This window comes from Erythrolamprus reginae, chromosome 6, assembly GCF_031021105.1.
Source record: "Erythrolamprus reginae isolate rEryReg1 chromosome 6, rEryReg1.hap1, whole genome shotgun sequence".
In the NCBI taxonomy this organism is placed as follows: Eukaryota; Metazoa; Chordata; class Lepidosauria; order Squamata; family Dipsadidae; genus Erythrolamprus; species Erythrolamprus reginae.
Window position 1 is genome coordinate 45,951,650 of NC_091955.1, and position 6,922 is coordinate 45,958,571.

The following is a 6,922-nucleotide window of genomic DNA, read 5'->3' on the forward strand; positions in this document are numbered from 1 at the left end:
ATCCTGAAGGACTCAGGGCGACTTACAACAATATAAAAAAATACAGTTAACAATAAAAAGTCAAGTATAAATTAAAACAACAACAAAACAACAACAACAACAATAATAATAATAATAATTTATTAGATTTGTATGCCGCCCCTCTCCGAGGACTTTAACCCCAGTTAAAACTCACAACTCAGCAGTCCAATCAAAAAATACATATTATTTAATACGATTTGGCCATGAACGATGTACAATTCATTGGCCCCATTATATAGTACATTATCTACTATATAAACTGTATGTGTATGTACACCCTCTCCCCCACAACTCTTCTCAAATTATACAAATTCAACCTCATTTACTGTGATAGGAAAAACATACCCAGAAGGGGGGAAAAGAAAAAAAATCCAAATTTTTTCTACCAATTCTGCATACCATGCCCATAGGAGCCCATCACTAGATTGGTGCATCTGGATTGTCTGAACTAGCTCACAAGGCTGACACCAGAAGGTGTACCTTGGTTGCAAGGTCTGCTTTCTGGAATGTTATTCTTCGAGATATTTGTGTGGTTCCCATCCTCACGACATTTTGGAAATTACTAACAATTTGATTATTTTCCCAGGTTGTGGAAGAGAGTGATTTTGGAGACTCTTAGTTTGATTTAGTTTATGTTATTCTTGTTAACCATGTTTTCTTGCCATTGAGAGTTCCCAAATTTTGGGGTATTTGAAACTGGAAACAATGACAAAACTCTTACCCGAGTCTACGGAGAGGGGTGGTATACAAAATAATAAATAATAATAAATAATAATAATATACCTGTAAAAATGTCCTACCATAAATATTTGTTGATTTCTGATTTGAAGGCCAGCTGTGGGATATCACATTGTACAACAGATGCATTTTTCTGCCTTAATCATTCTGTTGTCAAAAGAAAAACAATTTCCAGATTATAATCCATATTTGATTACTATAATCTCCTCATCATAAAAATCCATTTGGGGATGAAGTAGTAGAAATGTTTTATTTAAATACTGTTAGCATTAAGGTGAATCTTCTTCCTTTGCTTTCTCCTTTTCCTTCAATTCCCTTCTTTCTTCAGTTATAAATACCAATGTCTCATTAGCAAGTACATGATCAACAGGATCAGTTTTTACTTTCTTCATAAAGAAAATAAAAGCAGACGTATTGGATTTCAGCTACCATAATGATTAGCTAGCACTCTCAGTTGCCATGACCACAGGATAGCTGGTAGTATAGTTCAGTCATTGCCATATTTCTCAACGTTACTGTTGTGGAGATGAGATTAACAGACTGTTGGGGGTCAGAAGATCAACAGAGTATTTACCCAGACTCTGGGTGTGAAGAATCTCTGACTATTTAGAGGAAAACCTTGAAACCCTCTTTTATGTCTTTCTGATCTGAGGATGCATCTTCTAAAAGTTTGGCTTCAAATTTTTCTATTGATTATGTGGTTATTCAGCCAATAATTCAAGTTTAGAAAGTGATAGCAAGTGAATGTGAAACTATGAAATTGGCCGATTCTTCAGATTTCATAAAAGCCTCAGTTGAGCTTAGACAAGTCCTGAAACAGCAACTAAGATTTAATCAACAGGTAGCTTCCTGCACTGCGTTTACCAGTGTCTCAATTGTGGTTTTTTCTGCCTACGTAAGGGGAAATATGCTTTGTCTATTCATAGTAAAAAAAACAACAACGCCATTCTCTACTTTTTTAAGGTCCTCAGCCAGGTGGGAATAATTTAAAAACATGGGGAAGAGAAAAACTCAGCTCAAAACAAGCTCAAAATGTCACTGTCAGTCAAGCTGTGCCATGTACTACGGCAGAGGTCCCCAACCGCCGGTCCGCGGACCGGCACCGGGCCGTTGGGGGTTTTCAGCCGGTCCGCGGCGCCAGGGCCCCCTCGGCCTTTCCGCACCACCAGCGGCGCTCCCCCCGCCAGCCAGCCAAGCCCCGTGGCCGCCGGAACCGGCTCCTCGCCCGCCGCGTTTGCAGGAGGCGGGGAGGGTCGGGCGGCCCGCCAAGGCCAGGAGGGACGCCGCTGCCCCCCCTTCCCTCTCTCCGCCCGCCGCTGCGCCTCCTTGACGCCGAGAGGAAATGCCGGCAGAGGCTTTTCTCAGCGGAGGTCTTCAATGTCGGGGGCGCACGGGCGGTTGCACGCGCTCCCTATCTCCCTGCTAGCCCACTCGGAGTATTCAAAATAAGAAAAACCTTTGCCGGCGAAGGCTTTTCTTATTTTGAATATTCCGAGTGGGCTAGCAGGGAGATAGGGAGCGCGTGCAACCGCCTGTGCGCCCCCGACATTGAATATCACCTTCGCCGGCCCCACCTCTCCTGCAAACCCCCTTGCTGAGAGCCCGGGGCGAAAGTGCTCTCGCAAAGGTGAGGCGGGCAGGGCGTGCGCGCGTCACCGCTGAGAAGAACGGAGAACGAGAGTGAGTGATAGCAACAGACAGCAAGATAGAGAGAAAGTGAGAAAGAGAGAGTGAGAGAAAGGGGGGGGAGAAAGAGATAGCAAGAGAGAGAACAAGAGAGAGAAAGAGCGTGAGAAAGAAAACAAGAAAGAGTGAGAGAGAGAAAGCAAAAGAGACAGAAAGAAAACAAGAGAAAGTGAGAAGAAGAGAGAGAAAGAGGGGGAGAGAGAGAGAAGGAGAGGGAGAAAGAGAGAGGGAGAGGGGGGAGAGATAGCAAGAGAGGGAGAGAGAGAAAGAGAGAGGGAAAGGGGAGAGATAGCAAGAGAGGGAGAGAGAGAAAGAGAGAGGGAAAGGGGAGAGAGGGGGGAGAGAAAGAGAGAGGGAGAGAGAGAGGAGATAAAGGAAGAGGAGAGAGAGAAAGGAAGAGAAAGAAAGAAAGAAAGAGGGATAGAAAGAGAGAGAGAGAGATGCTCAGTGAGCCTTTCTTTGAAGTTGCCTTTCTTTCTTTCTTTCTTTCTCTTTCTTGCTTTCTTTCTTGCTCTTTTTCTTTCTCTCTTTTACCTTCCCTTCCTCTATTTCTTCTTTTCTTTCTCCTTCCTACCTTCTTCCCTTACTCTCCCCTTTCATAAGTTTCCTTGCTTCCTTCCTCTGTTCCTGTCCCTTCCCCCCTTCTTTCTTTCTTTCCTTCCTTCCTTTCCTCCCTCCATTTCTTGCTTTCCTTTTCCTTCCTCCCTTCTTTCCTCCCTCATTCCCTCCTTTCACTCCTTCCTCTCTTACTCTCCCCTTTCACACCTTTCCTTGCTTCCTTTGCACCCTTCTTCTGTTCCTGTCCCTTCCCTCTTTCCTTCCTTCCTTCCCACCCTCCGTCCATTCATTCACCCATTCCTCTCTTGATCGCCCCTTTTACGGCGCCGCTGACAGCTAGCTCCCCCCCCCCACCGGGCCATGGAAAACTGGTCTAGCTTAAAGCCGGTCCCTGGTGCAAAAAAGGTTGGGGACCTCTGTACTACGGTATTATGAAAATTGCCTTTCATTTCTTCTCCTTCCCTTCTGAAGGTTCAAAATCTAGAGCAAAATGTCACTCTATAGCAGTGTTTCCCAACCTTTTTTGAGCCGCGGCACATTATTCATATTTTCAAAATCCTGGGGAACATTGAAGGGGGGGGCGGGCTAAAGAAAAATTTGGACAAAAAACCCCTCTCTCTTCCTACCTTTCGCTCTATTTCTCCCTCTTTCTCTCTTTTCCTTCCTTCCCTTCTTTCTCTCTCTCTCCATCCCTCTTTCTTTCTTCCTCTCTTTTTTGCTCTCTTTCTCTCTCCCTCCTTCCCTTCCTCTATGTCTTTTTCTCCCTTGCTCTCTCTCTCTCTCTCTGTCTCTCTTGCTATCTCTTTCTTGCTTTTTTCTCTCTTTCTTGCTCTCTCTCTCTCTTTCACTGTCTCTTGCTATATGTCTTTTTCTTTCTCTTTGCCTCTCTTGCTATCTCTTTCTTTCTCTCTCTTTCTTTCTCTCTCTCACTTTCTCTCTCTTTCTCTCTCTCTCTCTCTCTGCCTCTCTTGCTATGTCTCTCTTTCTCTCTTGCTATGTCTCTCTTTCTTTCTCTCTTTCTCTCTCTTTCTCTGCCTCTCTTGCTATGTCTCTCTCGCTCTTTCTCTGCCTCTCTTGCTATGTCTCTCTTTCTCTCTCTCTCTCTCTGCCTCTCTTATATGTCTCTCTTTCTTTCTTTCTCTCTCTCTCAGCTGACTGCAAGCGGGAGCCCTGATGGCGGCAGCTGGACGTGCTGCTGGACGCCGTATATGCCAGTCCCGCAGCGCCAGCATGTTGGTGCCTCCACCCTGGAGCTCTCCCCGCGACTGCCTGCGGCCGCTGCCATCTCCCCGCGACTGCTTGCGGCCGCTGCAGCCACCCCCCCTGCTCCCACCACCATCTCCCCGCGACTGCCTGCACCGCTGCAGCCGCCACCCCCCGCGACTGCCTGCGGCCACTGCAGCCACCACCACCCCGCTCCCACCACCAGTGCCCTCCCACCGGGCCCCAAAGGACACTTGCCGCCGACACCAGGGAAGCTCCAGCTGGGCGGGGCACTGCCGGTGCCTCCGACTTCCCGGCTCCTGCCCGATGCCGCGGTTTCTGGCGCTCTCCTGCTGGGCCCCAAAGAAGGAAGGCGGGAAAAAGGCGTGAAGAATAAAGCTCTCCTTCTTCCTGCCTTCCTTCTTTGGGGCCCAGCAGGAGAGCGCCAGAAACCGCGGCATCGGGCAGGAGCCGGGAGGTCGGAGGCATCGGCAGCGCCCTGCCCAGCTGGAGCTTCCCTAGCTTCGCGGCACACCTGACCGTGTCTCGTGGCACACTAGTGTGCCGCGGCACACCGGTTGGGAAACGCTGCTCTATAGGTTCTGATTATCCCACCTACTCAGTCCATGCTATCTATACCTTCTGTTACACTTACAAAAAGGAAATAAGATTGCTGCAGCTGAGAAATCCTAGCAAGAAAAGGATTTTGCTGCTTGGTTTAAACTGGTATTTTCTTTATTCAAAAGAGTACCCTTGCAGAGAGATTGAACACATGTCAACTTCCCTTTTTATCTTAGTGTAAACCTGTTTATAAGTCTACTTTCTTTCACGACCTTAGGTGTAGTAGCCAGTGATCCCTCTATTTTTTTGGGGGGGGGGCGGAAAAGTATAGTGTCTGAGCGGCAGTCCCTTCGGGACTGGGCGGCACACAAATAATAAGTAAGTAAGTAAGTAAGTAAGTAAGTAAGTAAGTAAGTAAGTAAGTAAGTAAGTAAGTAAGTAAGTAAGTAAGTAAACAAACAAACAAACAAACAAAAAACCCACCCTGTTTTGCCTCAGAGAATTTCAAAATAAAATACTGTACTGTGTGTCTATAACAGTGAGCTCATAATAGGGCAACTCTATCAATATCAAACTGCTACTTAAATAGTTGAGCTAGTTTCAAACTAGATTTTGATTTTCTTTCTCTCTTCCTTACTCCCATTCTTTTTCTTTCTCTTTTCCTTCCTCTCTTTTTTCTATCTGTTTCTCTCTCTTCCTCTCTTTCTCCTTCCCTCTCACTCTTTCCCTCTCTGCTTCTGGGCAGGTTTGGAAAACTCTGAGTTGATGATGATTTTTAAGTGAGCGATTGCTCACTGCTCAGCTTAGAGGGAACTATGGTAGTAGCTAGAAGGTCTAATTTTGGGATGGGAAACCCAAGTTCAGATTGCTATTCAGTTAGGAACTGAAACAACTGGAGTGTAACTACAACAAAATGTTATATACCAAATACTCACATAAGTATAAAAACATCATAAAAGACCAATACCATTATGGTTTTTTTAATGGAAAAATAAAAAACAAACATTGCATGGCAATTTTCTTACGGCTAATATTTTGTGATAGCACTTAGATTTACAGTATATACTGCTCCATAGTGCTTTACAACCCTCCCTGGGCAGTTTACAATGTCAGCATATTGTCAGTCTAGGTTCTTATTTTACCGACCTCAGAAGGATGGAAGGCTGAGTCAACTTTGGACCCATCAGGATCAAACTCCAAGCTGTGGCAGAGTTTGTAACCACTATACAACCATGGCTCCTTATTTATCTTTATCCAATATGGTTAAATTAAAACCAATGAGATTGGCAGAATGTGGTTTTCAACCCAGGACAACTTGGCTGAACTCAGTAATTCTTTTTAACCTAATTTACCTCTCAAAGTAACTGCAGGGATTAAATTTCATTAAAGAGAGCTTTGATTGTTTTTTACTATAAGGGTTTTAAATATTGTTTTTAATATTGGATTTGTAATCTGTCTGTTGTCTGTTGTGAGCCGCTCCGAGTCTTCGGAGAGGGGTGACTTACAAATCTAATTAATAATAATAATAATAATAATAATAATAATAATAATAATAATGATAATAATAATTTGAAAACCATCAGAATTGACAAAATCTCCATCTGTCAATTGCAAAAGGCTGCTTTACTGGGATCGGCAAACATAATTCGCCGCTACATCACGCAGTCCTAGGTGCTTGGGAAGCGCCCGACTGGTGATGAAATAAGAAATCCAGCATAGTGATCTCGTTTGCTGTGTTGTACTGATAATAATAATAATAATAATAATAATAATAATAATAACAACAACAACAACAACAACAACCACTACCATATAAGCCACTGTGAATTCTTGGAGAATATATGGACTATATTATTGTTGTTGTTGTTGTTGTTGTTGTTATTGTGACTTCTATGCTGCCCAATCCTGAAGGACTCAGGGTGGCTTACAACAATATAAAAATACAATTTACAATAAAAAGAAGTCAAATCTAAATTAAAACTATAAGCTCAGTTAAAACCATTGATGGGCTACCAAAATTATTACTACCACACTGTGGGCGTGGCTTATGCAAGATGCCCTGCATTTTCTTTCATTATCTTTCAGTGCAAATTGGGTGCTCTGGGGTGGAGCTCCATTTTTGCTACCCCACTGCATTCCCTCCCATGTGTTCAGT